Source organism: Mirounga angustirostris, unplaced genomic scaffold (assembly GCF_029215605.1).
Source record: "Mirounga angustirostris isolate CCGP_5_RB_7025 unplaced genomic scaffold, mMirAng1.0.hap1 SCAF_9, whole genome shotgun sequence".
Lineage (NCBI taxonomy): Eukaryota > Metazoa > Chordata > Mammalia > Carnivora > Phocidae > Mirounga > Mirounga angustirostris.
The window spans coordinates 114,476,994-114,499,381 of record NW_026991717.1 but is presented as its reverse complement, the minus strand read 5'-3'; the positions used below and the strand labels follow the sequence as shown (position 1 = coordinate 114,499,381).

General features: G+C 40.1%; 1 protein-coding gene across 3 annotated transcripts in view; it reads right to left on the bottom strand.

Moving 5' to 3' along the window:
* PCNX1 (pecanex 1) overlaps window positions 1-22,388 on the bottom strand; it is a 353,336-nt gene that overhangs the window by 68,404 nt on the left and 262,544 nt on the right. Inside the window, exons 41-43 of one of the 3 annotated variants that reach the window (XR_010405239.1) lie at window positions 6,367-6,504; window positions 5,484-5,645; window positions 3,262-4,841 (exon numbers count right to left, since the gene is read on the bottom strand). The exons of 1 other annotated variant lie outside the window; for it this stretch is intronic. The gene's annotated coding sequence lies outside the window, so the exon portion shown is untranslated. Of the gene's footprint in view, window positions 1-3,261; window positions 4,842-5,483; window positions 5,646-6,366; window positions 6,505-22,388 lie in introns of those variants that run through there. One more of the 3 variants, XR_010405240.1, reaches the window with a different exon arrangement.

Here is a 22,388-nt window from a genome sequence, read left to right as displayed (position 1 = left end):
ATTATATATATATATATATACATATATATACACACTTTTAAGCCAGGTGCTGTTCTCACTGGCAGGGACACCACAGTGATCAAGATAGACAAAGTCCTTTCTTGGAGCTCATCTTCTAGAGAGAAGAGACAACAATAAATAAATGAACCAATAAGTACAGATTCTCTGTCATGTGATGAGAAGGGCTATGAAGAAATATAAAGTAGGGCAAGGGGGAGAGATACGGATGAGATGGGGGTTTGGTTGGTGTGGTATACTAAGAAATACACTTAGTCTTTGTCCCCAATTCCTGGCACAAAGCTCCTAAAACCCTTGGAATTTCTTGAGTGATATGAGTGTCTTTTGTTATTCATAGGGAACCAATCTGCACACACAGGAGTTGATGCTAAAAGAAGTGACTTAGAATGGGCCCTCTAGATCACCTCAGGATGGGGGCTGCTCACCAGAAAGACCAAGTGATGAGAAGGTTGGAATTTTCAGTTCCACCAACCGACCTCTGGGAAGGGGAAGTGAGGGGCTGCATATTAAACTCTGTAAAAACTCTTGAACAACAAGATTTGATGAGTGAATGCATTCACATGCTGGGGGCTCCACAGGGATGGAAGGTTCCATGTACCCCAGTTCCACAGGGACGGAAGCTCCCCGACCTCGCCCTAAGTATCCCTTCATCTGGTTGTTCATCTGTATCCTTTCTAACATCCTTTATAATAAATGTAAATGTAAGCAAATGTCTCTCTGGGTTCTGTGGCCACTCTAGCAAATTAATCAAACCTGTGAAGGGAGTTGTGGGAAGCTGCAATTTATAGCCACTTGGTCAGAAGCACAGGTGACAACTTGGATTGGGAATTGGCATCTGAAATGGGGGCAGTCTTGTGGGACTGAGCCCTTAACCTGTGGGGTCTGACACTATCCCCAGGTAGATAGTGTCAGAATTTAATTAAATTTGTAGGACACTCAGTCAGTGCCCGCTGAGAATTAGCAAACTGCTTGATAGTGTTGGGAAAAACACATCAGGTTTAGATAAGGTGGCTAATGAAAGCTTCTCTGATAAGGTCACATGTGAGGAGAGATCTGAAGAAACTGAGAGAGTGAACCTTGTGGTTTTCCTAGCAGAAGAAATAGCACATGCAAAGGTCCTGAGGCAGGACTGTGGTCAAGGAAGAGCAAGGAGGCCAGTATGGCTAGAGCAGGGTAAGAGAGTGGTGAGAGTAACAGAAGATAACAGATTTTGTAGCGCATAATAGGCCCTAGTGTGGACTTTGAAGTTTATTCTGAGAGAGTTGCAAAGCTGTGCAAAGTTTTGAATGGAGGAGTGATAAGAACTGACTTGCCTTTTAGAAGGACTCCTTTGGCTGCTGCGTGCAGAAAGCTATCACATGCTGGGGAACCTAGAACCTAGCATTTCCCACCATAAGTAGTGAGAAAGCTGATGGCCCAGTGGGGAAGACAGGCCATGGGTAACTAGAAAGAGAAGTGCAGGCTGATTTGGAAATCTGTTAACAGGAAGGTCTGATCTAGTCTGAGGATCCAACGGGAGGCTTCCTGGAGGAAGTGATTTTCAGCCGAGACTTAAGGGGTACGTAGGAGTACAGGAGATAAAGAAGGGAGGGGAAGACCTTTCCGGGGAAGGGGATTACACATATAAAGACCCCAGGCATGAAACTGCTGGACTCACTGGGGGAACTGCGAGAAGACCGGTAAGGCTGAAGCACGGTAAGCCAGGGACCAGAGTGGTGGGCTAACACTGGAGAAGGGAGAGGCCATCCTACAGGGCTGGGTCCAGAGAGTGGTGAGGACTGGTCATAATCTTAAAGCTACAGGGAGCCAATGAAGGATTTTCCTTAAAGGAGCAACACAGTCAGATTTGCACTGTCCACACAATGACTCTGGGCAGAGTATGAAGGATACCCTTACTCAGAAGGGCAGGAGTGGATGAAGGAGAATCAGTTAGGACATCAAGTAGTGGTCTGGGCAAGAGATGATAAAGGCTTGGACCCGGCAGGGGCAGAGAGGATGGAATAGATGGGTTTGAAGGCTATTTAGGAGGTAGAAGAGAGCAGACTTGGCCAATGTTTGGAAGTGGGCAGAAGGGGACCACCCAGTAGTTCTCCATGACTTGCCCTTGGGCACCTGGATAGATGGAGGTGCCATTCCTGAGAGTGGGAGCCTGGGGGAGAAACCATGAGATCTGGAATTCTAGGGCCATGGCCAACACTGGTGTTGCCTCTGTGTGGGGCCAGTGCTGCTCTGTAGGCAGAGTGTGCTGGAGCCAACTGATGCCTGCAAGCCAGGTGCTCAGCAGTTGGTAGCTTGGAATTTACTACGGGGAACAAGTTATACACAATGAGGGCAAACATTACAAATCACAGCTTTCCTTTCAGAGAGCCAGTCTGCAGCACGCTACTGACTGCAAGGAAAATTTGGCCCTGGTTTCAGGCCCTCCAATGACCGACTCATTGGTCCTTCAGTCATTTGGGAATACAGGTCACCTATCATTCTCCCATTTTGTTACAAAATGTTGACCTTGCTACTTGGATTTAAGGCCTGGGTACCTTCCCATGAATAGTCTATGTTCTCCAGGCTCTTGCCAGAGTTGAGAATGGAAGAAGCTGTGGGGTATTAGAAAGAACCCCGGATTTAAGTGGACTGGGGCGGCTCTGTCACCTACCAGCTGGGTGACTCTGGTATGGTTTCTAAACATCTCTGGGCCACCATCTTCTCAGTAGATAATAATATCCAGGTCCCTAAAATAAATGAGGTATTTGAAAAGACAAGGTACATGTAGGGTCAGACCTATTAGTAGCTTCTCAATAAATTGTGGTTTAAAAACAAAGTAAAGTGAACTGCTAACCAACTGATATTTGAGGAAAATAGTCAGAAGGCAACTTTGCATCCATTTCTCTAGGTTCTGGAGTTAGGTTCACCACCTAGTGGCTGTGGGCAAGTCACCTAAATTCTAGGCTCTAATCTCCTTACCTGTTAAGTGTGGGAAGCCATGGTGCCTAACTCACTGGGTGGTGGTGAGGACTAAGCAAAATGATACAGGCAGAGAGGATGCCTGGTGTGGAGTAACTACTCTATACAAGTAAGATTTCATGATTTTCTTCTCTCCTTACATCTGGTTCATCACAGATACCCAGATATCATTAATTTAGGAAAATCTCCCTTCCCCAACACCTGTGAGATATACACCTGTGTTTGAAGTAATAGAGCCTTGGGTTTTGTAAGCTCTGGTGAAAGGAGAAGCTGAAGCTGAAGGAGAGTTGGGTGGCTATCACAAACATGCCCCCTCCACCCCTGCAACAAAGACCCCAGGACCAGCTCAGCTTCTTTCTCCTGATGCCTTGAGGTACTCCTAGGATACCAGTCAGGGCTGCTTTTCAGTTTTATTATTTTCTGAACTTCTTGCCTAAACACTTTTCCTCTTCTTGATCTTTTATGTAATACAAAGATTCCGTGATTAACAAGATATTGGAGAAGGAGGCAGATACTGGAAAGCACAACAAGCAGGATGCTGGGAGATCCATCCAGCCATCCATTCATCCTTCCTTCCTTCCATCCATCCATCCATCCATCCATCCATCCATCCACCCATCCATCCAACAAATATTTGCTAAGCATCCAGTATGTGGCACATGCTTCCTGGTGCTGGGGATATAAAACTGAAGAAGTCCTTTGTGGTTCTAAACATCGCTGAAAATGTGACATCTATAATTCTCTTGGATTTGACCTGCTTTATGTATATTGGTGTCCAAACCAGGCTAGAGGTTGGCAGCAATTCCAGCCATCACATCAGATATCACAACATCCAAAGGAAGAAAGAAAACCATGTCTTCCTGTATCTCTTTCTTAGAATAGAGGAAAATTTTATCACAAATTTTCCAGCAGATATACCTTTATATCTTAGTTCCCAGAATCAGGTCATGTGCCCATTTCAAACTTCATCACTGGCAAAGGGAATGAGATACACTCGATGGTACAGACCAGTCAGGATCTACCCTTGGCTCTGTGAATAGGGTTACCATCCCTGAGTCTCATGGGAGAGGGTTGGATAAGATGAACTCAGGGGATAGAACTGAGTTATTAGTAAAGGGGCGAAGGTCCTGGGTGTTTGGTAGGTGGCAATGTCCACTCCACAGAACTGGGGAGATGCTGGATCAGAGGTGTTTGTACATTGCATAATGGGAGTTCTGATGGGGGGACCTTTCTTTTCTGGGTGAGGGAGGGGAGGGAAGGGTGGGGAGGTTTCAAAAAAGAGGTGGTTTGGAACCTGGGTTGGAGAGAAAGACTAGGAGGCTGCAAGCCCTGCCAGATCCAGATGGGGAGGGTCTTATAAACCCTTCTCAAGGGATTTGGCTTAATCCTACAGAAAGTGTGGAGTCACTATGTGTATTTTTAATATTTTTAAATCATACTTTTGAGTTTATAAATAGGAAAGGGGAAGAAAAACCACTACCTGTTGAACATCTACTATGTGTTCAAGTCCGTACAGATGCTCTATATGGAGTCCCTCCTCTCATCCCCACGACACATCCCCACAACACACTATGAGAAGCCTTGGATCGGCCCACACCCACCAATGAACAAAGTGGCTCAGGAATCAGGAGCCACAGCCTCACTGGCTGCCGTCTGCTTGGGGACACGACTGCAGACAGGCAGCTCCCAAGCCCCTGATGGCAGGGGTAGGACGAAGCAGTGTTGCGGGAAGAGTGGGACGTGGTTGTTGCAATCTCACACAAGGCAGGTAATGAGCATCTGGACTGACGCAGCAGTAGCAGGGATGGAGAAGAAGAAACAGATGTGGACAGGAGCAAAATTCATGGGAATTCACCACCAAGTGCCTGTGAGTATAACAAAATAGAGTTTTCCAAGATACAATTGGTTCAACTACAATCTGTGCTTTGAAAATTCAAATGTGTTCCAATCCTATTGATATATTAGGGAACATTTGGAGCATGATACACATTTCAGGATTAGTTTTGCATATACTTGTTCCTCGAGAAATACCAGGTGAATGCGGAAAACTGCATCCAATTTAGGAATACATAAAACATATGCGCGCATGTATGCGCATGTGCGCACGCATGCACACGCACACACATACACACACACCACTCAAATGTCTACCGGCTGCCTCAGTTCACCACATGCATCATGAGCCATGCTTACCCACATCCGGTGCTTCAGTTTTGTGCCTGATTCTTCCTTCCGCCACTTCGCAATAACCCACAAAGCGCAGCCACTCCCACAAGCAAACTGCCAGGCTCTCTAAGCGCCACACTCACCGTGTTATTTATGCACTCCCCGACCATCCAACATAGGTAAGACCATGCTACCATTTTAGGTTCCTTTTTTTTTTTTCATGCCACTGATGGAAGGTTTTGAGTGTTGTGCCCATTTTTCCCACGGTTTTCATTGGTCAGTTCTGTACAGCACACTGATTTGTAGGAACGTGGATGTTGGTATAGCAGAACTGATCGTACCTTCAAGCCTTCCGGTTGGGATTCCTGGGCCCATGATGGTACACTCTACTGAAAGGGGACGTGCCGCCGAAGCAGGGTTGGTGGGCGATGGGAATACCGTGGCTGTGGCTTTGGGCATACTGAGACTGAAGATCCAGGAGAAGCTGGAGAGTATCTAGATGACTAAAAATATTAATTTGAAGTACAGGAAACAAAAAACCAGACAACTAGGGGATATGGAAGAAGTTTTGGGGGCAGGTAGCAAATGCCAAGAATTGAGACCACGTGAGTGAGAGAGGCTTCCCAGACAGTCTGGGAGGAAACCTGAGGGCCACCAGCATCCAAGGGCAAGGAAGGTAGGTAGAGAGGGGTCAGAGAAGGAGCCTGAGCAGCAGACAGGGTCAGCGAGGCGGGAGAGAGTGATGTCAGGAAGGCAGGAAAGGTCGAAGTTCACGATGGGGAAGGTCAAACTAGTTACAAGTCTAGATAGAGCGATTGGCCAACGGTGTTGGTCAGATTCAGGTATTCTCAAATCATTCTTAGCCACAGGGAGAGCAGGCTTTTGAGTCTCTCCTCCCAAGGTTTTTAGGGCATGAAGTGGAGCAAAAGAATGGTATTTTGTAGGCAAGTCCGAACGGAAGCCAAATGTTAAAGATTATCTTTGGAGCAAGGAGGAGGGACTAGAAGAGAGAGGAGACTTCAGAAGGGAATGGAAGGAGACAGAGAGAGATGGGAATAGTTACATTTGAAGAGAAGGATGATGCCTTCCTCCCCTGAGGCAGAAACAAAGACAGCAAGGTGAATTTAAGGATGGCTGACTTTATACCCACAGCCTCTCTACTCCTTGGGCAGTGAAGGGGGCGTGAAAATAGGATTGCAGAAGCTTAACCAAGAGAGGGCTTACTTTTCTGGCATAGCAAGAAGAGGTGGCCCGTCCAAGGTTGATGCAAGGGTTACATGGTGTCACCGATGGCCAGACTCCCTCTATAGTCCTACTCTGCCAGTCTGCAATGTACGCCTGCCGACAGTCCAGGAGGTGTGTCTTCATTTCAGGAGGAAACACAGAGAAAGGTAAAGACATTGTGTGCCAGCGATATCCTTCTCTTTTTTAATCAGGAAAACAATAGCTTTTCTGAAAGCCTATTCCATTTACATCTCACTGGAGAACTAGGTCTGGCTGCAAGGGAGTCTGGGTAGTTAGCGTTTTTAACTCTTAGGAAGTGGAAGCAGGGTGGATGTTGGGTAGACAACTAGGTATGCCTGCCGCACTGAAAATAAGTAAGAATGGATTCTTAGGACACAGGTGGGTTTTGAGAACACAAACTGACCCTAGCACCAGTTCTCTGGGGTTCTGTCAAAGCCAGGTGGGTCAACGGGGGGAGTGATCTCACCTCAGGGGGCCTAAAATATTCTCATTTATAAGAGAAGATGGTTAAGCCATATTATTTCTAAGATTTGAAAAAATTCTACAATGTGTAATTCGAAGGGTATATGTAGTATCCGTTTCTTAAATAGCAGGAAACCATGACTGACTTTCTTGGAAGTGTGAGAAACCCATTGATGATTCTTTAATTAAGCCAGCACTCTCTTAGTTCAGAATGACACAGTACAGTACCTGAGGAAAAGGCTGTCTACAGGCATGTTTTTTTTTTAGAGAGAGAGAGAGAGGAGGGGAGAGGACAGAGGGAGAGGGAGAGAGAGAAACTTAAGCAGGCTCCACATCCCCAGCGTGGCTCGATCTCACAACCCTGAGATCATGACCTGAGCTGTAATCAAGAGTCAGACGCTTAACCGACTGAGCCACCCAGGCGCCCCTGTCTACAGGTATGTTTGATAAGACTTATTAGTACACCAAATTCAAGTTTTTTCAGAGTTTAAATGCACTTACGAATAGTTCTCTAATTCAGACACCTACAAGTGCAATTACAAGCTGGAAGCCCATGAGATTTAAAAAATGTAACAGCAATTGCCTTTCAAAAGGCTGGGTCAGTTTATATTCCCACCAGCAATATACCAGCATATCAGTTTCCCCAGCAGAAAACATATGTAAACATGAAGAAATAAATAGTATTACAAGTTCTTTTATTCTTGGTCAGATGCTGTCATAGGCCCTTTACAATTGTAACTTCATGTAATTCTCCTGGCTACCCTATGAGGTAGGTAGTAGTATTATTCCCATCCTAGAGATAAAGAAACTAAGGCTCAGAAAGTTTCAACAGCTGGCCCAAGCCCATACACTTAATCATTGGCGAAACTGAGACTGGAACCCATCTTTATCTGACACCAAGTCCTCTTTAAGCATAAAGAGGCCTCCTTTTTATGGTTTTCAGCAGAGTAAATAACACAAGAGTAAAGGAAATTGATCTGCACCTTTGCTTCCCTTTCTTCGGGGGAACTTTGTCTTCTGGTTGCGTTTTTAAAGAAAAGCTCAGGCTTTTCTTCTTCTCTGTCATAGACCAAAGTGAGGTTCCCACGGGTCCCAGTCTATACCCATTTGATCCTCCTTGGACATGTGCCCACTCACACAACCAGGTGCTGAACTTCATTTTGCTGTAGCACATAATCACCACAGGAGAGAAAAGAAACCACTGAAGGGGATGACCTGTGCTCATAGTATAGATTTTGTTGTAACAAGGTCAACAAACGATAGTAGCCATTAGTCATTGACTGTTCTTAGAATCCTGCTAAGACAGAAATGGCCAGCAAAAGTCAATCTTCAGTTTCACCTGGGCCTTTTTTAAGGGAGTAAGGAAAAGGGTAGTCACAGGGTTGAAATGATCATTACAAATCATGGGAGTACCTTGATGAGAGGTGATAATATGGCCTTTGAAAGATATACACTATGACATCTATGACATCATGAAGATGCACTCAGGACTCAGGGCATGCTTATCAACTAGCAATTGGGAAAGATGCTGAGATTGGTCTGAAAAAAATGAATTCAAGAGTCTTCTGTCTCAAAGTCTGGAAGATTGACATTGACTGATATAGCCATGTAGTTTTACTTTATTAATTAGGTGGATTACATTGATTGATTCATTTACAGCTTTGTTGAGCAGGAACTTGTTTATATTCAAATTCAGTCATTTAAGCACATAGTTTAATGAGTTTTGCTACATATATGTAGTCATGAAAACACCTCAATGTCTGTAAGACTTGTACTCCTCTCTTTCATTTCCCATATTAGTTATTTATATTCTTTCTCTTTTTCTTTTACCAGTCTTGCTAGGTATTTACCACTTTTACTAACCATTACAAAGAACCAACTTTTGGCTTTATATTCTCTATTGTTCATTTGTTTTCAAGTTCACTGACTTGTGCTCTTATCATTATTATTTCTTCATTTTTACTTACTTTGGGCTTTATATGCTCACTTTCTGACTTCTTATGCTGTAAATTTAGATTTTTTTGGTGACAGCTTTATTGAGATATAATTCACATGCTATATAATTCACCCATTCAAAGTGTACAATTGAGTGGTTTTAAGAATATTCACAGAGTTGTGCAACCAATATTAAATAAATTTTAGAACGTTTTCATCACCCCCCAAAAGAAATCCTGTGCCCTTTATCAGTCACCCCACCCCTTGTTAACCATTCTTCCCAGCTCTGAACAACCACTAATCTAATTTCTGTCTCTACAGATTTACCTATTCTGGACATTTCCTATAAATGGAGTCACACAATAAAAGTGACTTTTTTTTCACTTAGCATAAATGTCTTCAGGTTTCCTCCACATTATAGCATGTGTCAACACTTCATTCCTTTTTATCACCAAATAATATTCCATTGTATGGATTTGCCACTTTTTATGTATTCTTTCATCAGGAGATGAATAGATGATTTAAGTTTTCCTTCATTTCTTTCTTTTTTTTTTTTTTTTTAAGATTCTATTTATTTATTTGGGACAGAGAGAGCGAGCATGAGCCGGGGTAGGGGGTGTGGAGAGGGAGAGGAAGAAGCAGACTCCCCACTGAGCAGGGAGTCTGACATGGGGCTCTATCCCAGGACTCTAGGAGCATGACCTGAGTTGAAGGCAGACGCTTAACTGACTGAGCCACCCAGGTGCCCCAGTTTTTCTTCATTTCTAATATGTGAACCTAAAGCTGTAAAATTCCCTCTGAGCACTCCCTTAGCTACATCCCATGAACTTTGGTATCATATTTTCATTATAATCCCATTCAAGGGGCGCCTGGGTGGCTTAGTCATTGGGCATCTGCCTTCGGCTCAGGCCATGATCCCAGGGTCCTGGGATGGAGCCCCTCATCGGGCTCCCTGCTCAGCCAGGAGCCTGCTTCTCCCTCTCCCACTCCCCTTGCTTGTGTTTCCTCTCTAGCTGTCTCTCTCTCTCTCTGTCAAATAAATAAATAGAATCTTAAAAAAAATATCCCATTCAAAATATTTTCAAATTTCCTTTGTGATATAAATCACAGAGTTTTATAAATGTATTGATTAATTTTCAAAATGTTCAGGACTTTTATCTATATCCTGCAGATTTAATACTCTCCACTGATTTCTCTTGGAGTTCACTGTTTCTTCAGTTGACTCCAAAATGCTGTTTAAAGGCATCCCAAAATCTGTTGTGTTTCTATACACCAATAACAAACTATCAGAGAAATAAAGAGAATAATCCCATTTACAAGTGCTTCAAAAAGAATAAAATTTAATTTTATTAAATTAATTAATATTTAAATTATTAAATATTAATATTTAAATTAAATATTAAAATTGGAATCCTTGGAATAAATTTAATTAAGGAAGTGAAAGACCTGTATATTAAAACAATAAGACATTAATGAAAGACATTGAAGAAGATACAAATAAATGGAAAGATACCCTGTGCTTGTGGATTAGAAAAATCAATACTGTTAAAATGTCCATACTACCCAAAGCAATCTACAAGTTTGATGCAATCCCTATCAGAATTCCAATGACATTTTTCAAAGAAATATGACAAATAATCCTAAAATTTGTATGGAACACAAAAATTCCCAGATGGCCAAAGCAATCTTGAGAAAGAAGACCAAAGCTGGAGGCATCATGCTCCCTGATTTCAAACTATATTACAAAAGCTATAGTAATTAAAACAGGATGGTATTGGCATAGAAACAGACACATAGGTCAATAGAACAAAATAGAGAACTCAGAAATAAACCCACACATATGTGGCCAACTAATTTACAACATAGGATATGTTGAATATACAATATACAATAGAAAAGAGACAATCTCCTCAATAAATGGTGCTGGGAAAACTGGACAGCCACATGCAAAAGAATGAAACTGAACCACACTCTTACACCACACACAAAAACAAACTCAAAATGTATTAAAAACTGAATGTTAAGACCTGAAACCATAAAATTCCTAGTTGAAAACCCAGGTAATATGCTCCTTGATATAGGTCTTGGTGACAATTTTTTAAATTTAACACCAAAAGCAAAAGCAGCAAAAGCAAAAACAAGTGGGCTACATCACACTAAAAACATCTGCACAGCAAAGAAAACCATCAACAAAATGAAAAGGCAACCTATTGAATGCGAGAAAATATTTGCAAATTATATATCTGATAAGGAGCTAATATCCAAAATATATAAAGAACTTACACAATTCAACAGCAAAAAAGACCAAACAATCTGATTTAAAAATAGGCAATGGACCTGAATAGACATTTTTCCAAAGAAGACATACAAATGGCCAAGAGATACATGAAAAGATACTCAACATCATTAGTCATCAGTGAAATGCAAATAAAAACCATGATGAGATATGATCTCACACCTGCTTAAATGGCTGTTACCAAAAAGATAAGAGATAAGTGTTGGCAAGGATATGGAGAAAAGGGACCCCTGTGTGCTGTTGTGGGAATAAAAACTGGTGCAGCTACTGTGGAAAACACTATGGAGGTCCTTCAAAAAATTAATAGAACTATTGAATAATCCAGCAATTTCACTTTTGGGTATTTATCGTAAGAAAACAAAAACACTAACTTGAAAAGATATATGCATCCCCATGTTTACTGCAGCATTATTCACAATAACCAAGATATGGAGGACGCCTGGGTGGCTCAGTTGGTTAAGCAACTGCCTTCGGCTCAGGTCATGATCCTGGAGTCCCGGGATCGAGTCCCGCATCCAGCTCCCTGCTCGGCAGGGAGCCTGCTTCTCCCTCTGACCCCTCCCCCCTCTCATGTGCTCTCTCTCTCTCTCATTCTCTCTGTCTCAAATAAATAAATAAAATCTTAAAAAAATAATAACCAAGATATGGAAACAACCCAAGTGTCCACTGATAGATAAATGGATAAAGAAGATGTGGTATATTTATACAATGGAATATTACTCAGCCATAAAAAATTATGTAATCTTGCCATTTGCAACACAGATGGACCTCGAGGGCATCATACTAAGTGAAGTCAGGCAGAGAAAGACAAATACTGTGTGCTCTCTCTTATATGTGGAATCTAACAAACAAACAAAAACAACAAGAAACAAGCTCATAGATACAGAGAACAGATTGGTGGTTGCCATGAGGCAGGGAGTGGGGGTGAGAGAAATGTGTGAAGGGAGTCAAAAGGAAAGAGAGAGCCCTCTGTGATCCTGATGTCTCCAGATCTAAAGGTAAAAAAAAAATCTTCCACTGCCTCAAATGCTCTAAAAATAAATACAGGCTATATCCCAACCACAAATACATTTCTCTCTTTATACTATGGCCTTTCTGTTATCCTAAGCTCAGGTGAAATGAACAATTAATACACAAGATTTTCAGAAGGAGACAGTCAGAAGGTTAGGAAATTATTAAGGTAACAAAAAATTTAAAATGTATTTTTGGAAGTTCTGGAGACATATGGTTCAGAGTTCTACATGTAAGTAGAAAATTCAAAGTTTACATATGACTAGTACAAGTTCCACCATCTCCCGAATTATATAATGCAAAATATAAATGTAAGTACTTACACTTAGATAAAACCAGAAATGAAAGATGTTGGTTTAGTTGGCTGATTTGAATTTTATTTACTGTGATAAATACTCAAAAGTGAAAATCGGATGCAAGGCAAAAACAAAAAAAAAAGGTATCTGACGAATTTTTCATTTCAGTTATTGTACTTTTCAGCTCTAAAATTTTCTTTTGGTTCTGTTTTTATAGTTTCTATGTCTCTGCTTGATTTCCCCCATTATGTTTATTTGTTATGAGCCATTTTTTCCCTAAGTCCTTGAACATATTTGTAACGGTTGCCTTAAAAGTCCTATCTATTTATTGCAACATCTAGATAATCTCAGGGTTCCATTTTTTAACCCTGAGTATGGGCCATATTTTTCTGTTACTTTGCACATCTAGTGATTTTTAATTGTATTCTGGTTATAGTGTAAGTTACAATGTCAAGACGCTAGATTCTGTTATGTTCCTTAGAAGAGTTATTTTATTAGCTTGGCTTGACTCACATTACAAACTCTGCTTTTCTGCATTCAATAGCACTTGGACTCTCTGCTCTGTTCTTTCAGCTTCCAGCTTTTCTGTTTTTCTTTCCTTCTTTTCTTTTTAGTTTTTTAAAAATCTTTTTCTTTTCTCTTCCCCTTCTTTTTTTTTTTTTTTAAGATTTTATTTATTTGACAGAGAGAGAGAGAGCACAAGAAGGGGGAGTGGCAGGCAGAGGCAGAGGGAGATGCAGACTCCCCGCAGAGCAGGGGGAGCCTGATGTGGAACTCGATCCCAGGACCCCGGAATCATGACCTGAGTCAAAGGCAGTCACTTAACCAACTGAGCCACTCAGGCACTCACTTGCTTGCTTGCTTGCTTTCTTCCTTCCTTCCTCCCTCCCTCCCTCCCTCCCTCCCTCCCTCCCTCCCTCCCTTGCTTCCTTTCCTTTCTGGTCAGTCAAAAGTTGACTACACCTTCTGTAGTTCATTCTCTTCTAGATCCCCCTCCCCCCATTCTGGCGGGTCTGCCAGCCTGACTCTCCCCCCTTCAACGCAAGATGTGGGTTGGTGAGTGTGCTTCGACAAACTTGCAAATCTCACAAGGTGCACTTTCTGCTTTTAAGGCCAGACTTCTCTCCACTTTTCTGACTTTTGAAGGACTCTCATGTATGCCATTTTCTTATCTTAAACATCATTTTAAACAGTTTTATAATTATTTATAATTATCATTTATGAGAGGGTTAGTCCAAACAAGCTGCTCTGTCGATATCAGAAGTCAAAATTTGTTTCCAAACAATTTTTTAAAAAACACACCACTTGCAAAGATCTCACAGGGAAGTGATCTAGGTATGATGTATTTTAAGAATATGGTTTTGGGAAAAATCAAGATTTACTAAGAATATTATAAAAATTAGGAAAATATAAATTTTTATGGAAAAATCACATTCATCTCCCTGAGGTGCATGCATTAATTTTTAAAAGGGGGGAAAAAAGCTGAAAAGGGGATAAGTCATCAAATTATTATATCAATTTAAAAAATCAGTATTTTTCGCAGAAGACTTTTAACATCGAAGAGACTAATGCATTGCTGCATATAATCTGAAGTCTTAAATTTTAGAACACTGCTCAATTGGGGTCAATTGCTATGTTAGATGTCTTCTAGTTGATCCCACCTCACTCAGATTATCTGTAGCTATAAATGACCACCAACGAGCATTCCCGAGGCTGTGGCTAACACAGCTGCCACAGAACAAACGAGGCTGAGGGTGGTGGGGCACAGAATGACCCCAGGAGTCAAGGTCCTAGCTGCGGGGGGGGCAGCAGCAGCCTGTCCGGGATTGGCCTATTTAATGAGCAGAGGTCATGACAGATTTTTGTCCCCACAGAAAAACTAAGGTTCACTCTTTGGCAAGAACATTTTATAGTAAGTAAACATCTCATGAAGATCAAAAATTTTTAAATCCCATAATTGAAATTAGTCTCACGGCCAGATAACTGGTTAGTGGATTAGCAAGATATGCCAGTTAAAAACTTCACTGTTGGGCGCCTGCGTGGCTCAGTTGGTTAAGCGACTGCCTTCGGCTCAGGTCATGATCCTGGAGTCCCGGGATCGAGTCCCGCATCGGGCTCCCTGCTCAGCGGGGGGTCTGCTTCTCCCTCTGACCCTCCTCCCTCTCATGCTCTCTGTCTCTCATTCTCTCTCTCTCAAATAAATAAATAAAATCTTAAAAAAAAAAAAAAAAAAAAACTTCACTGTTACCACTGATTGCTTTTGGGTCAGGACTGTTCTCTCAGATTCCTCTTTTAAAAATGAAGCTCTTCCTGCAAGGGGTCAGAACTTAGCATTTTGAAACGCACTATTTAAAGATCTTTCCTCCTCTAGGACTGCCTTAGAGCAATGTGGGACTCCTGAGGGTTCAAAGTATTATAATCATTTTGCCCTTAAATAACTGAACTAATGATCCTAATTTAGAATTTTTTAAAGCAATTTTATGTGATCAAATGAGCCTTCAGGATTTACAGGGAAGCAAAGAGAGAAAAACCTGGTTCTCAAAGATAAAATGAGAGCCTGGCTAAAAGACAGAAGGATGAGAGTCAACTCTGACAACATTCCAAGATGAAAGCAAGAACAAGTTAGAAAGAGGCAAAGCAAAAATCCATTGTCATTTTGAAGAGCCACCAATGTTTACAGTTCAAAGCCTCATGCCATGTTATTTTAACTGGACAGTGTATTGCTGGCATCATCTTGAAATTACTTTGTAAGTTTTAAATTGTGGTAAGGCACACACCACATGAAACCTCTCATCTGAACTATTTACGTTCAGTGGCATTAAGGATGTTCACGTTGTTGGGCAACCATTGATATATTTTAAACATTATAACTTTTATGATGGCCCTGTGATGGCATGTCCTAATGCTTACTCTCTGTAAGGTTAATGGTTTTTCCTTGAGAAAAGACAACTCAGAGAGAAGACATTGCTAACGGATGGCTGAAGTTACAGAGAAGAAGAACTTGGCTCCACATGAGAGAGAATTTTCTATGTTTAGATCTGACCAGCAGAGGAAGAGGAGGCCCAGGAGCTCCCTTTGAAGGTGAAGAGTGTTCACACGGGGGCCCACAGGCCATCTGTTGGGTGTGTTCTGGAAGAGATTCCCGTAATGGGTGGGAGAGGGGCCTCTGGGCTTCCCTCCAACTATGAGATGCTATGGTTGAACTGACAGAAATTGCTGTACACTCGGGTTTCAGAAGACCTTGTCAGACTTGAAGTACCTCAGATTTGGGCTTTAAAATAGTCACACTTAAAACCACTTATTAGCAACTTTTATCCTTCCTTGGCACGTTGTCTGCTCTTTTTGTCTAAACTGTGGAGAAATCATTAAAAGGAGGTTTCAGGCCCCATCCAAGCACTTATTAACCAAGGGATGTGGGGCAGGCGACCTTCACAAAAGGCCAGCTTTTACTTACATGGGACTGGCTGGCTTCAGATTTGCCCATTCCCACCCATTTTCCACATTGCTGTCAGAATAATCTTTCTAAGTTGTGAATCTGAGCATATTACCTTCTCCCACTTAAAAAAATTCTTCAATTGTACTCCTTCATTTTCAAAATATAGGTTTAAATTTCCAAGCATGGTATCCAAGGTCACTCTGCTCATCTCTTGAGACCTGTCTCTGGTCATTTCCTCTCTAAAATGCTAATCCTTTGGGATCCCTGCTCAGTGGGGAGCCTGCTTCTCCTCCTCCCCTCGCTTCTCTGTCATATAAATAAATAAAATCTTAATAAAAGGGGGGGCACCTGGGTGGCTCAGTCAGTTAAGCATCTGTCTTTGGCTGGGGTCATGATCGGAGGTCCTGGGATCTAGTCTCGCATTGGGCTCCCTGCTCAGTGGGCAACCTGCTTCTCCCTCTCTTCTTGCTCCTCTCCCCTGCCCATGCTCTCTCTCTCTCTCTCTGTGTGTCAAATAAACAAATAAAATCTTTTAAAAAATAAAATAAAATGATAATCTTTAGCTGGAATGAAGGATTTTAATTCTCTAGTCCTTATTTGTCTGGCAAACTCCTACATATCCTTTAAGACTCAGCTCAGGTATAGTCTTTTATAGGAAAATATCCCTGTTTTCCCTTAGGGCTTAGCCTGGGCTCTTTATAGTATCCACATTATCTGTGGACATTATCATGAACATGAAGTTTTCTTTTTCTCCTCCCTGAAAAAAATTTTTAAATATAGGAATTATCTGTTCCTTGAAAGTCTCCTAAAACTTGCGTGTTACACATTTGGTGCTTTTAGAGTGTTAGGTATACTTATACTTTATATTATTGATTCAGTTTCTCTAATGGGTTGGTTTATACAGATTTTCTACTTTTTCTTAGGTTAATTTTGGTAATTGCTTCTTAATTTCAGTAATTCATATTTTTCTAGAAAAAAATACATATTTCATTCTAAGTTTTTAAACTTAACACTTATTGTATTATTCTTAATATATCTACTATGATTATTAATATATGTACTATGATTGTTAATGTATCTACTATGCTTGTTATTATGTCTTTTTTGTTAATATTGTTTATTTGAACATTTTGGTTTTCTTTCAGACTTTCTAGGTATTGTATTCCTTAATTTTTCAAAGTACAAGTCCTTGGTTTGTTGAATCTCTCTATTGTTTGTTTTCTACTCCAACAACATTTGCTTACATCTTAATTATTTGCTTCATTTTACTTTCTTTGGGATTACTCTGTTATTCAGTTTTTTAGCTATTTGAGCATAAGGATTTATTTTAAATCTTTCGTGTTTTAATAAATTTATTTAAGGCTATGAATTTCCCTTTATATATTGCCTTAGTTGTTTTCCACAGGTTTTAATATGTAATGCTTTTGCTTTTCACTTTAAATATCTTACAGTTTCTTCTGATTTCCTCTTTAGCTCATGAATTTTTCAAGTAAATTTCTCCCAGCTTTTTACTTTATAAAACTTCATTTTATTTTGGAAAAATTTCAAAACTATAGAAAAACAGAAATAGTTATGAAATGAAGACAATAGTAAAATGAACACCTCTATTCCACTTACTTAGATTTATAAGTTTTTAACGTTTGCCGTTTTTCTTCATTAATTTTTTTTTTTTTAAGTAATTGCTACACCCAATATGGGGCTCAAACTCACAACCCTGAATTCAATAGTCACACACTCTGACTGAGCCAGCCAGGGGCCACTCTGTTTACTTTTTTTTTTTTTTCTTTTTGGTGAACCATTTGAATTTAAGTTCAGATATCATGACACTTTACCCTTAATTACTATTACTATTGGTAGACTTCTTTCATTATGTAGTATTGCTCTTATAGCTTATTAACCACTTTTTCCTTAAACTCTATTTTGTCTGCTATTACTGTAGGTATATGGGCTTTCTTTTGATTAGTATTTGCATGGTAATCTTTTTTCACTTAGTTATTTCAAAAAATTTTGGTAGGGGGAGGTTGTTTATTTAGGCATGTTTCTTACAAGTGATGTTTACTTGGATTTTACACTAACAGTGAACTGAGAAGGAAATTAGGAAAACAATCTCGTTTACAACAGCACCCGAAAGAATCAAATACTTAGCAGTAAACTTAACTAAGGGGTGAAAGACTTGTACACAGAAAATGAGAAAACATTGCTGGAAGAAATGTAAGAAGGCACAAACAAATGGGAAGACATCTCACGCTTAAGAATTGAAATACTTAATATTGTTAAAGTGTCCATACTATCCAAAGCAATCTCAGACTCAATGCAATCCCTATCAAAATTCCAATGACATTTTTTTTACAGAAATAGAAAAGATAGTTCTAAAATCCATATGGAACCATGAAGGACTCTGCATAGCCAAATGAACCTTGAGAAAGAAGAACAGAACTAGAAGCATCACGTTCCCTGATTTCAAAACAATTTACAAAGCTATACTGGTCAGAACAGTAGGATACTGGCATAAAGGCAAACATGTAAACCAATGGGACAGAAGAGAAACCGAGAAATAAATCCACACATGTATGGTCAGCTGACCTTTGACAAGGATGCCAAGAATACATGCTAAGGAAAGGATAGTTTCTTCAACAAACAGTGCTGGGAAAACTGGACATCTATATATAAAAGAAAGAAATTAGACCCTGATCTTACACTGTACACAAAAATCAAATAAAAATGCACACATGTATATTGAGATGCTACCATTCAATGCCTCTAAATCATTGGTTGCTAACTCCAAGCAGGATAAAACACAGAGGTTCTGCAGTGCTTGGTAGATTTTGTTCCTTGTGAAGTCACCATGTGCTCTTTTGTTTTTCTCTTAGTTTCTCAAAGAAACTCTTGTTTTGAGGACAGACATCATGTTTTATACATCTTTATAATTGTATTTGTTTACAATTTCTTTTTTTGCCCTTGATATACAATTTATGAGTTTTAACAAATAGATACTTCCTTGTAACTTGAATTTCTACCAAGATAATGAATATTTCCACCACTCTAGGAGGTTCACTTATTTTTTCAGCATAGGTAAGTCTTACCTGCTCTAAAACTCCTTAGAGAAGGATTCACACAGTATGTGCTCCCTAGTCTCTGGCTTCTTTGCTTAGCATAATGTGAAATTTATCTGTGTTGTTGTGTATATCAGCAGTTTTTTATTTTCCATTTTCTGCTGAGTAGTATTCCACTGTATCAGTGTACAAAAATTTTTATTCTCCAGTTGATGAACATTTTTTCCAAATTTAAGCTATTCTGCATAAAATTGCTATATACATTTTTTAAAGATTTTTTATTTTTTATTAGAGAGAGAGTACAAGCAGGGGGAGCGGCAGGCAGAAGCAGAGGGAGAAGCAGGCTCCTCGCTGAGCAGGGAGCCCCCATGCGGGACTCTATCCCAGGACCCTAGGATCATGACCTGAGCTGAAGGCAGACTCTTAACCGTCTGAGCCACCCAGGTGCCCCATACTATATACATTCTTGTACAAGTCTTTTTGTGGACATATGTTTTCATTCTCACAGTTAATGACCTATGAATGGGATTGCTGGCCCGTAGGTAAGTGTATGTTTAACTTTCTGAGAATTATTTATGATTGTTATGCCTTCCTTATGAATGGAAACTTATTATTATTATGACATGTACCTTTTTATTTCTGGTAGTACTCCTTGTCTTGAAATCTATTTGTCTGATAGTATTTAGCCACTCCAATTTTCTTATGCTTACCGTCTGCAAGATACATCTTTATCCATCTTGTTACTTTCAATCTATCTGCGTCTTTACATTCAAAGTATGTCTCTTGTAGACAGAATATAGGTGGGTCTTCATTTTTCTTATTCAGTCTGACCATCTCTGTCTTTTAGTTGAAATGTTTAGTCCATTAACTCTGAATAGAGTTATTCAGAGTAATTATATAGAGTTAATAGAGTAATTATAAATATGATTAGATTTAGGTGTGTCAATTGTTGTTTTTTACTTATCCATCTATTTTTTTTAAGATTTTATTTATTTATTTTATATAGAGAGAGAGCCCATGCGGGGGTGGGCAGAGGGGGAGGGAGAGGGACAAGTAGACTCCGTGCTGAGCACAGAGCCCCACATGGGGCTCAATCTCAGGACCCTGAGATCATGACCTGAGCTGCAACCAAGCCACCCCTTGTCCATCTATTTTTCATTCCTCAGGTCTTCCTTTCTTGTCTTTGGGTTAACCTTTTTTTTTCTTTTTTTTTTTTTAACTGTTTCAGTTTAACTCCTTTATTGGCTTTGTAGCTATACTTCTTTGTACTATTTTTGTGGTTGCTTTACTACAAATACACATCTTCAACTCACCACAACCTATTTGGAGTTAATATTGTACTACTTTATGTAAAATAGGATAATGCTGTGACAGTATGGTTCCATTTACCTCTTCATCCTTTATGTTATTGTTGTCATTTACATTTCATCTACTTACATGATAAACCCCACATTATAGTGTTTTCATTCCTACTTTAAAAAAACCTGCTGGGAGGAGAGTAGTTGATGGACAGCTTCCAGGGGCTGCACATGAAGGTCTGTTGCAGGACTCACGCTGAGACCACTGGCCCCAGACTGCTTCCAGCCAGTGATTGAGCACAGCAGAGGTACTAGATCCAGGCTATTCTGCCTGACCTGGGACTCCTCTCTTGGGCATTCTTTGCTCTGGAGATTCTAATTGGCCTGGCCAAGATTTTCTCAGAGCTGCCCATTAGTAGAGACTTCTCGGGTTGCCTGGGTGGCTCAGTCAGTTAAGCCGAGGACTCCTTGCTTCGGCTCAGGTCATGATCTAAGGGTTGTGAGATGGAGCCCTGCATCTGGTTCTGCGCTCAGTGCTGAGTCTGCTTGGAATTCTCTCTCCCTCTCCCCCTGCTCGCGTTCGCGCATGCTTTCTCTCTCTCTCAAATAAAATAAATAAAATCTTAAAAAAAAAAAAAGACTTCTCCCACATCGCCTCCATCGTACCCCCCCCTCTTGCCCAGGTGTCAGACCTACATTGTTGTCTGAAGCGCTCCCAACTCCTCCCTTCACTTCCCCTTACCCTTCACGGCATTTCCCCCAATACATCTTATGTATGTCTAATTCCATCTTGGCATCTGTCTCTTAGAGGACTTGAACTGACATTGGTGTTTTATATGTACCATGTATTGATTATTTCTGGTGTTGATTCTTTCCTGTAGATTTGAGTTTCCAGCTTGTGTTATTTTCTTCCAATCTAAAAAAATATTTTTTGGGGTGCCTGGGTGGCTCAGTGGGTTAAGCATCTGCCTTTGGTTCAGGTCATGATCCTGGGGTCCTGGGATCGAGTCCCGCATCAGGCTCCCTGCTCAGTGCAGAGCCTGCTTCTCCCTCTCCCACTCCCCCTGCTTCTGTTCCCTCTCTCGCTGTGTCTCTCTCTGTCAAATAAATACATAAAATCTTTAAAAAAATAAAAATAAATATTTTTCTTATAGTGCATGTCTACTGTTGACAATTTTCTCATTAAAAAAATCTAAATGTCTTTTGAACGTACCTCAATTTTTGAATATTTTGCTAGATCTAAAATTTGGGGTTGACAATTTTTTGCTTTCAGTGCTTGAAAAGTTACTCCATTGTCTCTTGCTTTCATTATTTAAAAAAAAATGAGAAGACTGACACCATTAGTATCATTGTTTCTTTGTATATAATGGGCCTTTTTTTCTACATCTGCTTTCACAATTTTTTTTTAATCTTTGGTTTTCATTAGATTGACTTAATGCTATATGTGGTTTCCTTTGTTGTTATCCTGCTTAGGATTTGCTGAGCTTCTTGGATTTTAAAATTTACATTTTTCATCTGACTTGGGGTTTTTTGGCCATGATTTCTTCAGATATGCTCTCTTCCCCACCCCACCCCCCCAGCATTCTCTTTCTCCTTTCCTTCTGGGACCCAATTACATTTATGATAAACTGTTTAATATTATTCTACATGCTATCGAGATTGTGGTATTTTTTAACAATTTCTTTTTCTCAGATTGGATAATTACTGTTTATGAGTTTTCAAATTTCCTGCTCTTTTCTTCTGCAAACTCATTTGTTGGTAAGTCCTGTCAGTATATTTTCTTAAGATCAGGTATTGTACTTATTTAATTTCCATTCAGTTCATTTTTATGGTTTCATTTTTCTGCTGCGACTCCCCATTGTTCATTCTTTATATTATCCTTCAAGCCCTTGAACATATTTATAATAGCTGCTTTAAAGTCTTGTCTACTAATTGCAGCATCTGGTTCATTGATGATATTTGTTACTTGCCTTTTCTCTTGACTATGGGTGACATTTTCCTGTTTCTTCATATGCATCATAAGTTTTGTTGTATGCTAGATATCGTGGATGATATGTGTGAGAAATCTGATTATGAAGTCTTCCTTTAGATGGTGTTGAGTTGTACTAACAAGTAGTACATTTTTAACTCTTTTTAACCTCCCTATTTAAGTATAATTTTTCCAACAAGTCAAATACTTGTCAGTATTTGTATACTTCCAAATTCAGTCAGAAC